The 22,481-nt window shown below is 38.9% G+C and overlaps 1 non-coding gene across 1 annotated transcript; it reads left to right on the top strand.

Annotated features, from left to right (window-relative positions):
- The first annotated feature begins 9,381 nt into the window (after window positions 1–9,381).
- Window positions 9,382–9,453, top strand: TRNAC-ACA. The gene has a single exon. It is a non-coding gene; the product is annotated as a tRNA-Cys (tRNA).
- The last annotated feature ends 13,028 nt before the right edge of the window (window positions 9,454–22,481 follow it).

Genomic DNA, 22,481 nt, shown 5'->3' with positions numbered 1-22,481 from the left:
GAGACTGACTTTGACCACATTGTAGACAGTCACGTAGAGAACATCAGAGCTGTGTTGGGACCTAGGGTCTGGCAGTCAGAAAAGTTCACTCACCAGCTAAGTGACCACTCTTAAGGCCAGGCCCACCTTTTAAATCATGCCTCAGAACCATGACCAACAATGACATATTGTGCAAATATGAGGTGTGCAAAGCAAGTAGCTGCTGAAGACCCCTGGTACATGTCTATGCTTGCAGCCTGGACAGCCAGCTGGAAGGATCAGGTCAAGGAAAGAAGCATAATGTCATCCTAACACCATTGGAAGCAGGTGATTAACCTGTGCAAAATGGATGGAAATATTCCTGAAGAATGGAATTGCAGCTCATCCCAGTGTGCACTCATTCTCTGGGAGAATCCAGTATTCAGTTCAGTACAGTTCAGTTGCTCAGTCGTGTCTGACTCTTGGCGACCCCATGAACCGCAGCACACCAGGCCTCCCTGTCCATCACCAACTCCCGGAGTTCACCCAAACCCATGTCTGTCGAGTCGGTAATGTCATCCAACTGTCTCATCCTCTTTCATCCCCTTCTCCTGCCCTCAATCTTTCCCAGCATCAAGGTCTTTTCAAATGAGTCAGCTCTTCACATCAGGTGGCCAAAGTACTGGAGTTTCAGCTTCAACATCAGTTCTTCCAATGAATCCAGTTAATTAGACTCATTTTATGGTGGAGGGAGAAAACACAAGATCATCTACGGAGCACTACTTGTAAAGGTTGAGACTGCTTAGTCAAGTTCTCCTGAGAAACAGAATTAATAGAACCCACCTGTCTACCTATCTATTCTGTCAAACATATATATACACACATACAACTGGTTGTATATAAATAGGATCTATGTTTTATATATATGTGTGTGTGTATAAAACATACATCCTATTTATATACAACAAATTTATATATATATATATATGTATGCATATACCTACCTATCTATCCTGTTATATACACACACACACATAAATATGTATGTATATGTGTATATTATAGCAGCATACATATATTTATGTACATATCTGTTTCTAGCTCTCTATCTACCTATCTATCTATTTTCTGTTGGTTCTGTTTCTCTGGAGACCCCTGAGAATACATGTACACACACACACACACAAATACACACACATACATATATACAAGTACATCCATGAAGCTCCACGTCAGGCCCAGTGGATTCAAATGGTGAGAACAGCACAGGAGGGACTCCCAGAAACTTACAAACTTCATTCTCAGGTGACTCTGAGGCTCAGTGGGCCTTGGAGCCACCCTAGGTCATCTCCCTTCCCTGCGCCCAGACTAGTGGCTACTGGATCAGGCTTTTCTTGGCTGCCCCCCAGGTGCTGCTGCACCTCGGGGCGTAGGGCTACCTGCAAAGTTGTTTGCTCTTTGGCAAAGTTGTTTGCTCTTCCATTTTTCAGAGCCAACCTGCCAGAGCAGTTTATGTGGTGTGTCCCTTATGGGGGCTCCAGGTAAACTATCTGAGAACACTAAACCCATTTCACTTGTCAAGTAATCAGAGTTTCAGTAAATAAACCTGGTTTCAGTAATATATTTCAATAATTCAGTAATATTTGTCTTACCTTGTCACTCAGAATACAGACTTCATGTCTGCACCAAAAATGCATCCATTTAAACAGCATTAATTCATCCACAAGGTTAATATTTTGAAGCATGTTGAAGAACACCACATGATTCAATGTCTTTCCTCTATACTCATTTCAAGTGTCCTGGGATGCTTTGTTACTCAGTGGTTATCAAACCCTCAGGCCATCATAAAGTTGGTCAACAGTGATGGTTTATTTTTACTTTAAACCAAGAAAATAACTGAAAGCTGACACAGAAACATTTGCCTGGCCATGTACCCCAACAAAACCCTTAAAGAAATGGAAGATGGACATTAAGAGGAGAAGCTTTATAAATTTTTTTCTATCTTTGCCTCATTTCAAAAAAGAATCTTAGTTGACTTACAAAATATACACACTACTAGAATGAAATTTATTTAGTCGCTCAGTGGGGTCTGACTCTTTTTCGACCCCATGGACTGTAGCCTGCCAGTCTCCTCTGTCCATAGGATTTCCCAGACAAGAATACTGGAGTGGGTTACCATTTCCTTCTCCAAAGGATGTTAGGATTGAACCTGCAATCTCCTGCACTGCGGGTAGATTCTATACTGCTGAGTCACCAGGGAAGCCCAGAATGAACTTAATGTACAGTTAAAACAAGAAATAAATAATAACAGAGGCTAGAGAAAAAGTCAGAACATGGAAATGTATTTCCACACTTAAGGCAGGTAGCAATTTGACTCTAAGCTCCCTGCACAAAACAGGAAAGGAAAGAGGAAAATTTGTGGTCTATGTTATTTCATCATTGGTTGATTCCAAAGTTAGGGGGCTGCCATTGTATCACAAGTATCTTGTTTGAATTGTGAGTGACTAGGCTACCCTGGTGGCTCAGATAGTAAAGAATCTGCCTGCAGTGCAGGAGATCCAGGTTCAGTCCCTGGGCTGGGAAGATCCCCTGGAGGAGGGCATGGCAACCCACTCCAGTATTCTTGCCTGGAGAATCCTATGGACAGAGGAGCCTGGTGGGCTACAGTCCATGGGGTTGCAAAGAGTTGGACATGACCAAGCAATTAACACTTTCCTTTTTCAGAGAAAAGACAAGCACCTTACAGAACAAACCCTAATTTTCTCTAGGATATAGCACACATCTATTGGCTCATTCCAAGAAAGCTCCTTTAATCTACAGTAGACAACTTTTCTCCTCTGATCAACAGGCAACTTGCCCATCTACTCCAGATCCTAAAAACATTCCCAGACTAGGATTGTTCCCTAGCCGAGCTTTTGGACTCGGGTTTAGTTTGAATTCTTGGGCTTTCTTCCCACTTTTTATCCTTTCTTGGTTACTCCACAATGACCTAACTACAGCATTGCTCAACACTCTGGATCTTGATATTAGCTTCTCCTTTAGACTTTTTGTAACAAGCCTTTTACATGTACTGGTGATGACCTTGACTCCCTGGGGAATCTAGATTTTCTCCCTGATTCTCATGATCTCATTGTCAGTACCTCTGGAATTGACTGATCATCCTTTTCAAAAAGAAGTTTTCTTATTTCTAAAATTCCAAGTACTTACACAGTCTATTCTAAACCACTCTTTCAGTATGAGAACATCTTACTGAACCACTTTCAGTGTTATCAATAAAAGTCCATCACTAGTGTTCATTGTACTTTTGCTCTTCCCAGACCTCCGCCCCATATATCTCTTTATTTAGCTTCACATCTAGATGCCTCTAGCTTGGCCCACCTTCCTGGAAATTCACATTCTGCAGGCATAATTCCTCATCAGAGAGGCAACATTCTGATGTTTGGAGGACGGGGCTTGGATAAACCAGCTAACTCTTCCCAGGAACCCTCTTCCTCCTGGGTCTGACCCTCTGCTATAGCTCCTGAATTCTGCTTTTGGAATCACCCAAATCCCTCCTATAGGTTTTGAACAAATCTTCTCTTGTTTTGACCTGGAAATTGAGATCATTCATAAGGGAGTCTCCTCCCTCATTTCCTCATGATCCACTAGAGAAGACTTGCATGGGTACTTCCCTGGTGGTCCAGTGCTTAAGAATTTGCTTGCCAAAGCAGAGGGCATGGTTTGGATTCCTGGTTCACGAAGATTCCACTACACCTATACTCTCAACAAGAGAAGCCACTGCAATGAGAAGCCTGCACACTGCAATGAAGAGCAGCCCCCCACTTGCCACAACTAGAGAAAATCTGCTCATAGCAATGAAGACCCAGCACAGCCAAAAATAAATAAATAAAATTTTTTCAAAAGAGAAGTTTCACATGGAGAGAGTTCTGTGTACTAAGTGGGGTTTTCCCATGATCTGGAGACTTGCATTGGCCCTGGCCACCTTCCCGGGCAGCTACACTCTCTCAGAAGGTGGAATGATGAGTGTCCTCCCATCATAGTGTGGAGGGGGAGCTGCAGATAGGGACTTGGTTACCCCAACCTGCAGGATGTCCCTTAGGTTGGTGAGAAGATGGAGATGACAATCCATGTCCAATTGAGGATGTAAAGGTCCCCCAAAGCAATAGAGATGCCTCCCACGATGGAAGTACTGCAGGTTTCTGCAGGACCCTGGCTCTCCTCGAGAGAGTAATGATCATGAACAGTCATTGTTAACACTTACTGAGCATTTTTGGAGTAGGGAATGGCAATCCACTCCACTATTCTTGCCTGGAAAATTCCATGGACAGAGGAACCTAGCAGGCTAACGTCCATGGGGGTCACAAAAGAGTCAGACACAAACTAAGCAACTGAGCACGTTGTACATTTTTATATACACAACACGGTTCTAAGTAATTTTATTCTTCACAGTACACTAAGAGGAAGAACACAGAGAAAAGTGATGATAGATGTTTGGGTAAACAGGCACAGTGCTGGTCTCTGGACCACTGTGTTCACGGCCAATTTGGTATGTGCTATCATTCCCATCTTACAGATGAGTAAAGTATGGCACTCAGAAGCCTAGAAACTCACTTCAAATTTCACAGAGTGAAGGTACTGAAGCTGAGATTTGAAATCAGTTTGGCTCCAGAGACTGTCCTTGGCTCTAGAAATCAAAAATTTTATTGTAATCCACACTGCACACCAAGTGTGAACATTCAGGGACTGTTCAGTCACAGCGGTGACCTGGGAAAAGTGCCTCTGTCCTCTCCGATGTCCTGCCAGCCCCTGAAAGCACTGTAGGCCCGGAGCTGCAAGAGTTCCAGCTGGGGCTGTGTGCCTGAGTCTAACAGTATAGGGATGAAGAAGCTCCAGTCTGGAAGCACAGATCCCGTGTTGGGGAGCAGAGGCAAGAGCTGCCCTCTGGAAGGTGTGAGCAAGGAGTTTCTGATGTGAGGCCAACAAGGCTGCAGAGAAGGCTGCGGGAGAAGAAGCCTGAGGGTGGCAGCCATACTTTCCCGAGGAGGACAGGTGCCCGAGTACCAGCATCTCCTGGGTGTCTTGCCCTTTCGCATCACTGCCTCCTGATCTTGCTTTCTGACCACACGTCAAGCAAAACAACTTGGTGAGATTGGTCTGGTCCACCAACAGAGAAATGGATAAAGAAGATAGGGTACATATATACAATGGAATATTACTCAGCCGTAAAACGGAACAAAATTGTGCCACTTGCAGAGACATGGATGGACCCAGACACTGTCATTTAGAGTGAAATCAGAAAGAGAAAAACAAATATTGTATATTAACGCATGTATGTGGAACTAGCAAAGGGGTATAGACATAGGGTATGTCTCTATTTGCAGAAATAGAGACACAGATGTAGAGAACAAACCCATGGACACCAAGGGGGATTAGATAGGAGATTGGTATTGACGTAAATATACTACTGATACTATGATAATACAGATAGTTAATGAGAACCTTCTGTACAGCACAGGGAACTCTATTCAGTGCTCTCTGGTGACCTAAATGGAAAGGAAATAAAAAAAGAGGGTGTAGGAATATATGTATACATATGGCTGATTCACTTTGATGTATAGTAGAAATATGACATTGTAAAGCAACTCTACACCAATAAAAATTTAAAAAGAAAAATTGGTCTGCCTTTGACGCTCACTCTGCCTATAGAAACACCCTGACTTGTTATATCACTACAGAGAAGTCATTTCACCACTCATGACCAAATCACCTTGAAAAAGGTGTCCTAGTATCTTCTCTGTTTCAATCCTAGGGTTGTTGCAACAATCAAGTGACATTAAAGAATATGAAAGCATTTTAACAATTGTAAAATAACACATGAATTATAGGTAATAATTTTTGTGGATGTAAATGACCAATTTTCCTATTTGTCTTGCTTGAAGACTCCTTAGGTTTCCTAGCAGAGTCTTTTATAAAGTACTGCTGCTGCTACTGCTAAGTCACTTCAGTTGTGTCCGACTCTGTGCGACCCCACGGACGGCAGCCCACCAGGCTCCTCTGTCCCTGGGATTCTCCAGGCAAGAACACTGGAGTGGGTTGCCATTTCCTTCTCCACTTTTATAAAGTGAACGGTTAGCAAAGTTTTTCTGTAAGGGGCCAGACAGTAAATATTTTCAGCTTTGAGAACTGTATGATCCCTTTTGGAACTATTTAACTTTAGAAAGCAGCCGCAGACCAAACATGAGTGATTGGGCAAGGCTGTGTTTCAATAAAACTTTATTTATAAAAACAAATATGACCAAGTTACTCATTGTTTGTTGATCTCTGTTCTATAGCAACCAATTAACCATCTATGAATAACAATACCAATCTAATCCTTGTTGCCTTGACTAAAACCTGCTTTATGGATTCCTTGCCTTATTTATGTGTAACTGAGCACACTCTCTGCTCTGGGTCCAAATTGAGATGTGAACAATTTCTCAAATTACCTTCCTCTAGTTGGAAATTGCATCACATTCAGTGACTAGAGGTTAAGTCTCTCGGTGGTCTCCAAGAACAGCCAATACTGATTCAAACAATAATAAAACACAGCAGGGCCAGGAATACCCCCCACCACTTTGGCTGGCTGGATCCTACCTTGCTTTGCCATTTTGTACCAGTAATTAATCTACATAGGTTGCCAGATGTAAGGAGTCATAGTCTGAGTGCCTGGGTAACTGAATCTGTGGTCTGAACTTATCCTGTAAAATTTTTCATGCTTCGGAGGTTCAAGACAAAGACTTGTATGTTCAGATTCTTCAATTTCCTAGTTAAATGTGACAGAGAGATTTCTTGATTTAACAGCTCTAATTTCTAAGAATCCTTTAAAAAGCATTTTTTTATGAGTTCAATAAAAGTTGCTTTACACCATGATGTCACCCATCTGCACTTCTACATTGTAAAAGAACCTTAAAATTATTTAGGACATGCTTCGGTATGTTATAAAATTGTCACTGCCAAGAAGAACTTTTTTGGTTTTTATTGCAAAACACTCCCATACATAGAAGGCAGAACAACTTTATCGGAACCAACCATAGATTTGGAAGCAGTCTGAAAAAGTAGTCCAAAAATGTGTTAGACAGCCAGGTTGTGAGGGAGGCTGGAATTTAGTAGTTACAGACGGCTGGTTTTCCATGTGCCATTTTAAGAATTGTATCTGCTCTAAGCACAAGTTAAAATTGTATATTTAAAAGTGGAATCCTAAAGTAAAGATCAGCTATTTTTTTTATTAGGCTGGACTTCAGTGATATTATTGAAAGAAAACTTAAAATATTAACAGCTTGGACTTTTCTGATGGTCCAGAGGTTAAGAATCTGCCTGCCAGCAGGGGACATGGCTTCAATCCATGGTCCGGGAAGATTCCACATACCGAGGAGCAACTAAACTCATGCACCACAACTACTGAAGCCCACACATCAGAACTAGAGACAGCTTGTGCACAACAATGAAGACCCAGTGCAACCAAAAATAAATAAAATTAAAATATAATCCTTGAAAACACAGAGTAACCTAAAAGGTATTCTTATGACTAACTGGTAATAATAGTTTCTTCAGATTTATCCATGAGGTTTTAAAATACTTGTAATTATATTGGGCAGTCCCCTTTTACTTATTCCAAAATATAAATGAGACAATGGTGATGGAGGACACCTCCTACCTCATTTAAAAAAAAATTTAAGTAGATTCACACAGTTCTGAGAAGAAGAAGAAGAAAAAACAAACAAACAGATAAATCCAGTGAACACTTGAAGGAGGCAAGCAACACATAGTGATTATTTGGCGAGTGCATGAGCTTATTAATTCTTGCTGTAACTTTTCGATCCATCTCCCAGAGTAACAGAAATAAAAACACTAATAAACAAATGGAACCTAATTAAACTCAAAAGCTTTTGCACAGCAAAGGAAACCAGAAACAAGAAAAAACAACTCACAGAGTGGGAGAAAATGTTTGCAAACGATGTGACCAACAATGAATTAGTTTCCAAAATTTACAAACAGCTCATGCAGTTCAATATCCAAAAAATAAACAAACCAATCAAAAAATGGGCAGAAGACCTAAGTAGACATTCCTCCAAAGAAGACATACAGGTGGCCAAGAGGCATATAAAAAGATGTTCAGCGTCACTAATTATTAGAGAAATGCAAATCAAAACTATGAGATATCACCTCATCATTTCATATTATGATTGATAATAATCTTTCAGTGAAGTCTTAACAATTAGGTTTCTACAAAGAGGAAATGGGAATGTCTATGAAACCACACACTTTGACCAAAGTAATTTACTACCAAAATATTAAACTTTGTCAGTCTCTTGGATATAAGAAAAAGTAATCTCATTATCGTAACATGATTTTCGTTATAAATGAGGTTGAGATTTATTACTCATATTTTTTACACATATTTTAAAAGTTTACACATATTTTTAAAAAAGATGATGTGGCTCCATGTGTATGTTTTAAAATTATCTTGCTCAAGTTCTTAGTTATGAAACATCCCACATGTTGAATATTCCAGGTCAGCAAAAGTCAAATCTTGAAAAAGGAAAAATTAAGAAGAGGTTATTTCAGAACTTCCAGGCACTTGTGGAAATATGGAATGACATTTCATTCAACAGACACCAGCTACTTTTTTTAAATACCAGAGAAATTCTCTCTGGTTTTCACAAGCTTTCAAATGCTCTGATTTAATGGTGGCAAAGGGTTCATGAAATCATGATGTGAATAAGAAAATGGAACAAATTAAAAATGCGCTATGTATACAGTTACTTTTTAATGCACGATGAGGGGAAAGTGCATCCATTAAACATGAAAACATCTTGAGATTTGATCCACCACCAAAGTCAACACAAGTGTTGTTTCTAAATGTTTAAAGATTACAGTTCCCTTTTCTCTTTATTCAAACCACAGTAAATTTTACACAAAAGTAATACAGAAATGAGATGCCAAAAGAATAGTGAAATTAAAAAATGGCTCTTTGAATATAAGATAACACAGCTTTCAACATTATTCAATGCCTATAGGCACATGAAAAGATGCTCAACATCATTAATCATTATGGAAATGCAAATCAAAACCACAATGAAAAATCACCTCAAGCCCATCTGGATGAATGTTACAAATAAACAGACAAAAATCCCTCCAAATCAGAAAATAACAAGAATTAGGGAGGATGGGGAAGGACTGGAATCCTTGTGCACTTTTGGTGGGAATATAAAATGGTGTAGCCGCTGAGTAAAACAGTATTGGTGGTTCCTCAAAGAATTAAATGTAGAATTACCATATGATCTGACAATTCTATTTCTGGATATATACCCAAAATAAATGAAAACAGGAAGTTGAACAGTTATTTGTACATGTTCATAGCAGCACAATGGAATATTGAGGGCCTCCCTGATGGCTCAGATGGTAAAGCATCTGCCTACAATGCGGGAGACCCAGGTTCGATCCCTGGCTTGGGAAGATCCCCTGGAGAAGGAAATGGCAACCCACTCCAGTACTCTTGCCTGGAAAAGCCCAGGGATGGAGGAGCCTGGTAGGCTACAGTCCATGAGGAAATTCTGACATAAGCTATAACATAATGAACCTTGAAGACATTATGCTAAATGAAATAAGACAATCATAAAAGCACAAATATTGTATGTTCCCACTTATATAAGGTACCTAGAGTAGTCAAATACATAAAGAAAATAACCATAGTTACCAGGGGCTGAATGGGGACTTACTGATTAAAGCATAGAGATACAATTGAGAAAGATAAAAAAGTTCTTGAGGTGGATGGTGGTGATGGCTGCACAACAATGTGGATGCACTTAATACCACAGAACTATGCACTTTAAAATATTCAAAATGGTATATTGTATCACAGGAAAAGTTCTTCAGATTCACATTTGCACACAGTTGGCACTGTAATTTCTCCTGGTGAAACTAGGGCTAGACAACGGTCCATCTTCTCCCTCACTCCAATTTTCTGTAGCCTCTAGGCAATGTCTAGATGCAATTCTATTTTCACATTATGGATTTAAGGAGATAGGCAGGGACCTCCCCGGTGGACCAGTGGCTAAGACTCCACGCTCCCAATGCAGGGGACCTGGGTTTGATCCGTGGTCAGGGAACTAGACCCCACAGGCAAAGAGTTCGCATGCTGTGAATGAAGATTCTGCAAGCCTAAACTAAAAGACCTGGTGTAGCCAAATAAATATTTTTTTGAAAAAGGAGATCAGCAGAGTTATTCTGCTGCCAGAAAAGTGATTTTTTTTTTCCTTTGAGACCAAACTTCAGCTGCCACCAGACCCAACAAGTTCCCTTCCATTGTCACACATCTGAGCAAGCGGAAGATGCAAAGCCCTTGGAACTGGAATTGAATTCCATTCTCTTTCTTGCTTTAACAAAGACAAATGCAAACAACTTCTCCCATGGTAATGAGCAAGACTAGAGATGGATTTGCCTCAAAAAGACTCTGAAACCACCTTTTTAGAATTTGTCTCCTGTCTCTTCTTCCCTGCCGCTGTCTTTTCTTCTCTTTGGAAAGCATGTCTTTTTCTTGAAAGGAATAGTACATCCTCCTCAAAGTGAGGGAGAGATTTCCCCTCGTGACTTTCAAATTCTTGCTCGCAAATTCTTTGGCCCCGACTTTCCAAAATTTGTCCTGAATTACACTATAGAAGCTCCTGTACCAGAGTGTCCCATTTTTTTCTGAGTGAATAAATAAAGATCCACTGAGCAGTCTGCATTTGTTTTTATGCGCTTGCCTTAGTCCCTGAATACTCTTTAGAGTGGATGAAAGGAAGAATTTATACCACGCTGTGCAAGAATAGTCTATAACCCTCATATCTCTGCAGACTAGTGTTCGCAAACAAGGCAATGCAGACATTTATGCAGAGAAACAGAGCAGTGTGCATCTTCAAGAGTGGTTTGGTGTTTCTCTGTTTTTAGACATGTCTAATTTCCAAAAGCAGATGAGGCTCTAAAGTCTCTTTTCGAATTGTTTTGCAACCCCAATCTGTGGTAGGATTATTCAGATGATTCTTTTCATCTCTTAAAAAAAAAATCACAGGCAAAAAAATGTACCCACTTAGGGGAAGTTAAGAAAAACTGTGAAACAGGGTTCATTTTCCATCACTGTTTAATGTCATTTCACAGTCCTTGGCTTCCTTCACTCCTGTTTCTTCTTTGACATCTATTTTTATGTCCTCAGTTCAGTTCAGTTCAGTCACTCAGTCGTGTCCGACTCTTTGCAACCCCATGAATCGCAGCACACCAGGCCTCCCTGTCCAACACCAACTCCCAGAGTTTACTCAAATTCATGCCCATCGAGTCAGTGATGCCATCCAGCCATCTCATTCTCTGTCGTCCCCTTCTTCTCCTGCCCCCAATCCCTCCCAGCATCAGGGTCTTTTCCAATGAGTCAACTCTTCGCGTGAGGTGGCCAAAGTACTGGAGTTTCAGCTTCAGCATCAGTCCTTCCAATGAACACCCAGGACTGATCTCCTTCAGGATGGACTGGTTGGATCTCCTTGCAGTCCAAGGGATTCTCAAGAGTCTTCTCCAACACCATAGTTCAAAAGCATCAATTTTACGGCGCTCAGCTTTCTTCAAGAGACCCATAATTCTAACCCATGGAAAATCTGCTTTCGGGAAAAGCTCTTTGTGGGATATTTATAATGTAGAATTCTTTTTTAGGTTATGCAAAGTTTATTATGCAGTATTAAAATTTTAAAATATCAAATGTAACACTTATTCATGAAAGCGGTGTTGTTGTTCAGTTGATAAGTCGTGTCTGACTCTTGGCGACCCCATGGACTACAGCACACCAGGCTTCCTTGTCCTTCACTATCTCCCAGAGTTTGCTTAAGTTCATGTCCAATTAGCTGGTGATGCTGTCTAACCAGGATGAGAGGATGGAAGCAGTAAACTACTGATATACCACATAAATGATATTTAGGTTTTTAGGCACTCCTCAGATAATTTTTAAAGATTTTGAGATACAGCAAATATAAAAAGGCTCTATACTAAAATGTAAAGATAAAAAATATAAAGGACACATACAGACCCATTGCCTAGCTTTAGATATAAAATACTACATTTGGAGAATATGAAATCCTCTAAGTGCTTCCAATTGGTCATTTAATCCTTGGACCCCAGTGTGACTCCTTCACTGGATTAAGCTTTAATGATTCTCTTGTTTTTCTTCATAGTTTTGCAAGTATAGATCTATCTATAGACATTATATTGTTTGACTTTGCTTTTTTCATTTTATAGAAATGACCTTAAATAGTGCTTGTGCTTCTGTAATTTACTTTTGGGCTTTTCTGGTGACTCAGTGGCAAAGAAACCATCTACCAGTGCAGGAGATGCAGGTTTGATCCGTGAGTCAGGAAGATCCCCTGGAGAAGGAAATGGCAACCCACTCTAGTTTTCTTGTCTGGGAAATCATATGGACAGAAGAGCCTGGTGGGCTATAGTCCAAGGGGTTGCAAAAGAGTCAGACATGACTTAGTGACTAAACAACAACAATTTATTTTAGCTTAGCATTGTTTCTTGAAATTCCTATATGTATCTACATAACAAACTAATTCATTCATTTTCACCTTGTATAGTGGCCCATGACATGAGCATATTACGTTCTTCAGTTGCTGAACATTTGGTTTGTTTTTAGTGTGAGGAAAAGATCCTTTTTCATTTTTTTCCCACATAAATAATCAAGCAATCAATTACACCACATCACAATACAGCCTTTCCTGTGGATCTGAAGGGGCAGCTTTCTCATTTATTCATTTCCATTTTTGAGTGAGTCTCTTCTGAATTCTTGGATATGTTTTGTTTGTCTGTTTGTCTATCCCTCCTGTGTTGTGCCGTCTTAATAATTAGAGCTAAATAATAATAAAAAAGCTAATGCAGGTTGATATTTAAGATATGCCAGATACTGTTCCAAGTACTTTTTACCTGGTAACTCATTTACTCCTCATTATTACCCTGTGAAGTTGACACAGTTATTATATGGATGAGGATACTAAGGCTCAGAGAAATAAACTGTAGGTATCTAGGCAGAATTAAAACCCAATATGTACAAGCATATTGTGCAAATCTGACTCATATTTTTTTTTTACTATGTATGTGTATATAGATAGGTAGATAGATAGATAGATAGATAGATAGATAGATAGAGATATATTTAATTGGTTGCATCGGGTCTTGGTCAAAGCATGTAGGCTGAGTAGTTGTAGCAGTGAGCAGGCTTAGCTGCCCCAGCGCTTGCGGATCTTAGTTCCCTGATCAGGCATTGAACCCTTGTCCGCTGCATTGGAAGGCAGATTCTTAGCCATCGGACCATCAGAGAAGTCTCCTGACTCACATTATAAATCATGATATCTGGCTGGGCATGGCTCTTCTTAAGGAGTGTCTTGGGTATTCCTAGTACTTTGCTCTTCCATGCAATTTTATAAACATCTTGCTAAATTATACATAAAACTAAATCTATTAAAAATTTCCCTGGTTCTAACAAAAAAATCCAGGCCAGATGATTTCACTGGTAAATTCTACCAAACATTTAAAGAAGAATTAATACCAACCCTTCTCAAGCTCTTCCAGAAAAAGAGGGAACTCTCCCAAACTCTTCTTGCCAAAATTACCTTGATACCCAAACCAGATGAAGACACTATAAGAAGAGAAAATTACAGGCTAGTATCCCTGATGAAAAATCCTGATTAAAATATTAGCAAATTAAATTCAGCAGTACATTAAGTATCACACACTACCACCAAGTGGGAATAATTCTAGGGGAGTAAAACTGATGCTTTTGAACTGTGGTATTGGAGAAGACTCTTGAGAATCCCTTGGACTGCAAGGAGATCCAACCAGTCCATCCTAAAGGAGATCAGTCCTGGGTGTTCATTGGAAGGACTGATGCTGAAGCTGAAACTCCAATACTTTGGCCACCTCATGCGAAGGGTTGAGTCATTGGAAAAGACCCTGATGCTAGGAGGGATTGGGGGCAAGAGAAGAAGGGGACGACAGAGGATGAGATGGCTGGATGGCATCACTGACTCGATAGACATGAGTTTGAGTAAACTCTGGGAGTTTGTGATAGATAGGCAGGCCTGGTGTGCTGCGATTCATGGGGTCGCAAAGAGTCAGACACGACTAAATGACTGAACTGAACTGAAGAATGGTTCAACATCTACAAGTCAATCATTGTGATATATCATTTTAACAAAATAAAGAATAAAAATCATAAGATCTTCTCAATAAAAGCAGAAAAGAAACATTTGACAAAATTCAACATTTTTTCATGATAAAAATACTCAACAAACTGGGTATATAGAGAATATACTTCAAAATAATAAAGGTGATATCCGACAATCCCACAACTAAAATCATGCACAATAGTGAAAAGCTGTAAGCTTCTCTTCTGAGATCAAAAACAAGAATGTCCACTCTCTCCACTTTTATTCAACCTAGTATTGGAAGCTGCAGCCAGAGCAATTATGCAACAAAAATAAAAGGTATCCAAATTGGAAAGGAAAAATTAAAACTGTCTCTATTTTAGATGGTATGATATTTTGTATGCTGTTTAGTCGCTTCAGTTGTCTCTAACTCTATGCAAACCCAAGGATTGTAGTCCACCATGTTCTCTGTCCATGGTATTCTCCAGGCAAGAATACTGGACTGGGTTGCCATTTCCTTCTCCAGATATTATGTATATAAAATTCTAAAGATTCCACCAAAAAGCTGTTAGAACAAATTTGAAAATTCAGTGAAGTTGCAGTGTATAAAATCAATATACAAAAATCAGTTACTTCTCTGCATAATAAAGCTATCAGAAATAGAAAACTGTAAGGCATTGATGAATGAAACTGAAGAAGACAGAAATAAATGAAAGATATTCTGTGTTCATAGATTGGAAGGATTAATATTGTTAAGATGTCCACACTCTTCAGAACTATCTACAGATTCAATGCAGTCTCTATCAAAATTCCAGTAGCATTTTTCACAGAAATAGAATGCTGAAGTTTGTATGGAACCACAAAAATCCATGCACAGCAAAGCAATCTTGAGAAGAACAAAGCTGATGGCACCATACTTCTTGATTTCAAACTATATTACAAAGCCACAGTAATCAAAAGAGAATCATATTGGCATTAAAATAGACACATAGATCAATGAAACAGAATACAGAGCCCAGAAATAAAGACATGCATATATGGTCAACTAATTCATGACAGGGGAGCCAAGAATATACAATGGTGAAAGGATAAACTCTTCAATAAATGGTGGTGGGAAAACTGGAAGAGAATGAAACTGGACCCCTATTGTACACCATACACAGGAATCAACTCAAAATGGATTAAAGACTTGAATAAAAAACCTACAGCCATAAAACTCTTACAAGAAAACACAGTAAGCTCCTTGACATGAGTCTTGGATTTGAAATCAAAAGCAAAGGCAACAAAAGCAAAATAAAAAGGTGGGGGTAGGGGGTGGGGACTACATCAAACTAAAAAAAAACCCCTCTGCACAACAAAGGAAATGCTATGATGCAGTTCATGGGGTTGCAAAAAGTCAGACAAGACTGAGTGACTGAACTGAACTCATGACCGTAATTATTTTTCAATATATCAAATGCATGCTTAAACTTACACAATGAATGTTATATGTCAATTATATCTCAATATAGCGGGGAAATTATTTCATTAGTATTGTATTGAATCTAAATTTATGTGATTGAGTCTTCCTAACCATTAACATTATATTTCTGTCTGTTTATTTAGGCTTTAATAATTTATTTTTAGCAGATTTTATAATATTCTGAAAATTGCACATCTTTTGTTAAATATATTCCTGTGGACCTTATTTTATTTATGCTACTGAAAAGGGTGTCATTTTAAAGTTACATTTTCGGTTTGTTGTTGTTTAGAGGAAACACAATTGACTTGAAACAGTTTTTGGCTTGCTTCTGGCAATGACAGAATAAAAGAGACCAGATTTACCCTTCCTCTTCAAATAACTAGGAAAATAGACAAAATATAGGAAACAATGGTTCTCAGACATTGTACAATGCACAGCACAGGAAAGTGATTGCTGAGAGATAAAAACAAATGAGGCATGCCCAATGAATGTCTCTGGTTACTGTCTGGGAGTTTCCAGACCACAGTGAAGGGAAAGGACACCCAAACAGAGGTCAGCTATCTCTGAGTGGAGGAGACAGAGTTCAAAGTTGAGGGAGGCAAAAACAAGGATTTTAGGGAAACGTATCACAAGAGGGAACTACACAGAGGTATGGAAATGCATGGGGTATTTCCTCTGATGACAACAGAATTACAAATCAGTGGCAGAGAGCTATTTGAAAAATCTCCAAATGTTAAATAACTCATGAGTTAAAGGAGAAATAGACCCAAAGATCAAGTTGGAGAAAACTGATGTCTTGACAATATTGAATCTTCCTACTCATGAATATGAAATCTCTCTTCATTTAGTTAGATATTTGACTTCTTCAATCAGAGTTTGCAGCTTTTTTTCTCATATAGATCTAGCTCATAGTTTATTAGATTTATACCTAAAGTATTTCACTTTTTTGGTATTAATGCAAAAATAGTATTATGTTCTTAATTACAAATTTGAATCCTTCAATGCTGGTATATAGGAAAGGAAATGACTTTTTTAGTATTAATTTATGAATTTATAATAATACAAATTTATATAATTAATACAATATATTACTAATTATATCAAGATTAACATAAATGTAATAGTAAATGTATTGATTAATTCTTAATAACATCTATTAATGCCTATATATTATATAATTACTATACTATCAATATATAGTTATATTTGCATAATTATATTAATTAATATTAATATTGATACTAATATATTGCATCCTCCTACCTTGCTACAATTGCTTATTAGTTCCAATAATTGTCATCTCTTTGGGATTTTCTCACTTCCAAGATCTTATTAAGGGGTTTGGTAAAGAATCTGCCAATGCAGGAGACATGGGTTCGATCCCTGATCCGAGAAGATCCCACACGCTGCGGAGCAACTAAGTCTGTGCGCTACAGTTACTGAGCCTGTGCTCCAGAGCCCGAGAACTGCAACTTCTGAAGCCCGTGCACCCTAAAGCCGGTGCTCAGCAAGGAGAAGCCACGGCACCAAAACTAGAGAGTAGCTCCCTCTTGCCGCAGCTAGAGAAAAACATGTGCAACGAAGACCCAGAATGGCCAAAAATTTAAAAAATAATAAAATTATTTTAAAAAGATCTTACTAAATTTCTTGCTTGTCCACTGCTCACTGAAATGGGAATACAAGTTTAAGGTGAAGAGCACCGGATTTCTCCCATTGATATCCTATCAACTTTGCTACTTTTACTGACAAAACTCTTGGGTGTGGATTTTCACCTTTCATTTCAAGCCATCCCTCTCTGACAGTTAAACTGCTAGTTTTCACATCCAACCCCACTCATGTAAAGCTACAGATGGCATCTGCCAAGGTGCTGCTTGTAGTGGGGTGTCTGGACTAACTCCAAGTATGAAGATCACAGATTTCTACCATTCCCACTCAAAGTTCTAGAGGTTTTTCACGAAAAAATGCTTCATAAGTATTGTTTGTGTTGGGTCAATTTCCAGGACCCTGATATATTTTTGAAATTTTGTCCAGTCTCTACATATTTTTAGGAGAATGAATTTAATGATTTTTTAATGACTTCAAATTTTTTTCTTTATCATTCTTGTCCTGCAGTTTCATAATAACTTATCTAGCTGTAATTTTATTTTTACTTTCTCCCACTTTGGATTTTTTGGTCTTGTGAATCTGAGAATTGTTCTATCATTTCTGGAAAATTCCCAGCCATTATTGTACTTTTTCCTTTTGGTTTGAGATTTAATTGTTTTGGGCATCTTGATTGAGATGTAATTCACTATCTTCTCAAATTTTGTTCTACCCTGATTTTCTATTATTTCCAAAGCTAGAAGTTGACAAACAATGATCCATGCCCCAAACAAGGTATGTTGTCTTTTTGTAAGTAAAGTTTTATTGGAAAACATCCAGCCTCATTTGTTTACATGATTATCTACAGCTGCTTTGCACTACAATGGCAGAGTTGAGTATTTCTTGGAGTATTTTTCAGAGTACCACTTTGCACGGCAATGACAGGGTTGATAAAGCCCTTGTGGCCCATGAACCCTAAAATATTTGCTATCTGATATTTTTACAGGAACAAGTTGCCCCCTCCTGTCCTAAACCTCCCAATCTGACATGTGTTCTACCCGCCCCCCCCACTATATTTTCTTCATCTTTAAACTTTAATTCCTACCTCCTCTTTGCCTATGTGGCATCCTTAATTATTAATCTATCTTCTGATTTACACATTCTTTCTCCAATTAGCCTAATCTTATGTTTAAAGCAATTCTTAAGTTCAATTATTATATTTCTCACTTCCAGAATGCCAATTTCTTTTCAAATTTCATATTGAATGTTATACAACTTTATGATGGGCCTCCTTGGTGGCTCAGCTGGTAAAGAATCTGCCTGCAATGCAGGAGACCCAGGTTCAATCCCTGGGTCAGGAAGATCTCCCGGAGAAGGAGATAGCTTCCACTCCAATATTCTTGCCTGAAGAATCCCATGGACAGAGGAACCTGGTGGGCGACAGTCCATGGGGTCACAAAGAGTCAGACATGACTGACTGACTGACTAAAACACAAAACGCCCAACTTTATGGTACTTGCTATATGCTTCTAGCTTCTTTAGTGTATTAAAGACACAAAACTTACATATTCCTGGGGTGAAAATTCTAGTTCTGAAATTCTTTACTTTGTTATTTCTCTTGACTTTTGCTAATAGTGTTCTACTCCCTTGTGTTTGGTAAATGTTTTTGTGAGCTCATGCTCCTTGGAAACCTTTTTCCTAAATGTGAGGCTTAGGTTTAAGATGCATTCTTTCAGAGAAGATTTGCATTTTTCCTGTCAACCACCTGGGAGACTATCAACTTGATGCTGCTTTACACTCAAATTTTGCCCTTTTTCGGGTGGTTACAATGGTTACCTGGTAGGACTGAGCTTCATGCATTTTACAAACAGATATTTTCTTTCTCCTGCTCCTCGCAGAGTGAAGGCTGAGGCAAGCAATTTTCTCTATTAATTGTCTATGAGATGTGGGATTTTTAAATACAATCCCCTTTCTTGCTTTTTATCTAAGTCTCCAATCTATTTGCTCATCTGCTCTGGTCCTTCCTTTCTTTTTAAAATATTTACTATTTTTATTTTTGGCTTTGCTGGGTCTTCGTTGCTGTGTGGACTTTTCTCAAGTTGTGGCAGGCAGGGACTACTCTCTCATTGGAGTGCGTGGGCTTCTCATTGTGGTGGCTTCTCTTGTTGTGGAGCTTGGGTTCCAGAGTACAGGCTCAATTGTTGTGGCACATGGGCTTAGTTATTCTTTGGCATGTGGGATCTTCCTGGATCAGGGATGGAACCTGTATCTCCTGCATTGGCAGGCGGATTCTCTACCACTGAGCCACCAACCTTTGAGTATAACTACTGGAACTCAGGTTCCGGGTCACAGGGAATTGGCTAACAACCCAGAATAAACTTCTGTACTTCTGTGGAATTGTACTTTCACATAATATGTGGCCTTTGCAGGTATTCTTTCACTTTCATAACAGCTCAGGTGTACATGAAAATTAGATGTTTTATTTGATCCAGGATTTTAGACATGCTATATGAGTAAGTGTTGCACTTAAAGTTTAGTGCATTGTATTGCTTAAATGAAAAAAAAATTAGCCATTTTAAGGTTAATTCCTAATTCTAAAGAAAAAGATTATATCTTAATATTGGCATCTGTGTGGAACTGGAGGAGACATATTAAGGAAGCGTTCTTACGTGGATGTAGAAGATTCTCTACTTTATCAATCAAAAATCTTCATTAATTTGTCTTGGTAAACATTTCTTGTGACTACTCTCGGTAGGCCTATATGGAAACTGCAGTAGAGCATTCAAGAATAAAAAGTGATAGTTCTGTACTGTGTAAGTAATCACATCACTAGGAGTGTTATAAACGCTTATTACTCTCAGTGCTTTATATACTTCATCATATGCAATTTCATTAACACATATATGAAGTATGTATCTTAGTGATTACGCTTATTTTTAAATGAGAAAAGTAGGGTACAAAGAAGTTGGATAATTAGGTAAGGGAAATTGCTAGTAAGTAATAAAACCAGAATTCAAACCCTTGCAGACTGACTATAGAGACTATGTCATTAATTACTAGACAACACTATATGATATGGTACCGTATGATATCAGACTACACTATGCTATACAATACTATTCTGTACTATAAGATGTAAGATATGTAGAGTTTAACAGGAAGATAATAGACACAACAAATAGAAAGAATAAAGACTACAGAGATTATGTGCCAAATGTCACCATAACAGCATAGATTACAGGATCACTATAGGGTGTGGTGAAATGATCAGGGAAGCTTCAGGAAAGACTTGGACCAACCTTAACTGTGCATGCTGAGATACAAAAATTACGGTATCAGATGGTGCCCTTATAATAAATTGTTAACCCCATGTTAATGGCATGCTAAGAAATAAACAGAGCACACTGGAAAGTTTAAACCTTTAGTATCTCTGAAGAATCAAGAAAGCCTATGTGTTTCTTTTCTCCATGCAACCAGTAAGAAAGCACTTCCCAGAATACTGTGCAGTTAGGTTGTGGCCTTAGGACATGGTTGGATGGCATCACCAACTCAATGGACATGAGTTTGAGCAAGCTGTGGGAGTTGGTGATGGACAGGGAAGCCTGGCATCCTGCAGTCCATGGGATCGTGAAGAGTGGGACACAACTGAGTCACTGAACTGAACTAGGACAAGATTCTGGTCTAAAGAATGTGAGTGGAAATTATGTTGCTGTTTCCAGGCCTTGCTCTAAACCTCCAAACAACTTAGAAGGTGTTTCCTTCCCTCTGAGACTGGGAAAGTTATAAGGTGGAAGAAGCTATCTAGAGGAGTAATCTCAGAGGAACTACCAGACTTATAAACCATTACATGAACAATAAATAAATCTTGTTTTAAACTACTGAGATTTTGAGTCTGCTTGTAATAGTAGAGAGTTTTAATTACCCTAATGAAACTGATATGGATACAGACAAACAAAATCATTGCATAATCATTGCATAGTCCTTTTTAAAAAAAAATATTTATTTGCTTATTTGGCTGCGCCAGGTCTTGGTTGTGGCACACAGATCTTCAGTCTTTGTTGCGGCATGTGGGATCCTTCAGTTTCGGCAGGGAAACTGTTTGTTGCTGCCTGTGGGATCTACTTCCCCAACCAAGGGTGGAACCCAGGCTCCCTGCACTGGGAGTGCAGAGTCTTAGCCACTGGACCACCAGGGAAGTCCCTTCACAGTCTTTTTTAAAAAAAAGTAATTAATTAATTTTAATTGGAGGCTAATTACCTTACAATATTGTAGTGGTTTTTGCCATACACTGACATGAATCAGCCATGGGTGGACATGTGTTTCCCATCCTGAACCCTCCTCCTACCTCCCTCCCCATCCCATCCCTCAGGGTCATCCCAGTGTGCCAGCCCTGAGTACCCTGTCTCATGCATCAAACCTTGACTGGCAATCTCTTTCACATATGATAATATACATGTTTCAATGCTATTCTCTCAAATCATCCCACCCTCGCCTTCTCCCACAGAGTCTGAAAGACTGTTCTTTACATCTGTGTCTCTTTCGCTGTCTCGCATATAGGGTCATCGTTACCATCTTTCTAAATTCCATATATATGCATTAGTATACTATATTGGTGTTTTTCTTTCTGGCTTACTTCACTCTGTATAATAGGCTCCAGTTTCATCCACCTCATTAGAACTGATTCAAATGCATTCTTTTTAATGGCTGAGTAATATTCCATTGTGTGTATGTACCACAGCTTTCTTATCCATTTGTCTGCTGATGGACATCTAGGTTGCTTCCATGTCCTGGCTATTGTAAACAGTGCTGCGATGAACACTGGGGTACACGTGTCTCTTTCAATTCTGGTTTCTTTGCTATGTATGCCCAGCAGTGGGATTGCCGGGTTGTATGGCAGTTCTATTTCCAGTTTGTTTTTTTTTCCAGTTTAAAAGGTCTCCACACTGTTTTCCCATAGTACTGTACTAGTTTGCATTCCCACCACAGTAGGGTTCCTTTCTCCACACCCTCCAGCATTTATTGTTTGTATTGATAGCAGCCATTCTGACTGGCATGAAATGGTACCTCATTGTGGTTTTGATTTGCATTTCTCTGATAATGAGTGATATTAAGCATCTTTTCATGTGTTTGTTAGCCATCTGTATGTCTTCTTTGGAGAAATGTCTGTTTAGTTCTTTGGTCCATTCTTTGACTGGGTCATTTATTTTTCTGGAATTGAGCTGCAGGAACTGCTTGTATATTTTTTTTTTTTGCTTGTATATTTTTGAGATTAATTCTTTTTC

Source organism: Cervus canadensis, chromosome 10 (genome assembly GCF_019320065.1).
Source record: "Cervus canadensis isolate Bull #8, Minnesota chromosome 10, ASM1932006v1, whole genome shotgun sequence".
NCBI classification, from domain to species: Eukaryota; Metazoa; Chordata; class Mammalia; order Artiodactyla; family Cervidae; genus Cervus; species Cervus canadensis.
This window is presented reverse-complemented; position numbering and strand designations above follow the sequence as displayed.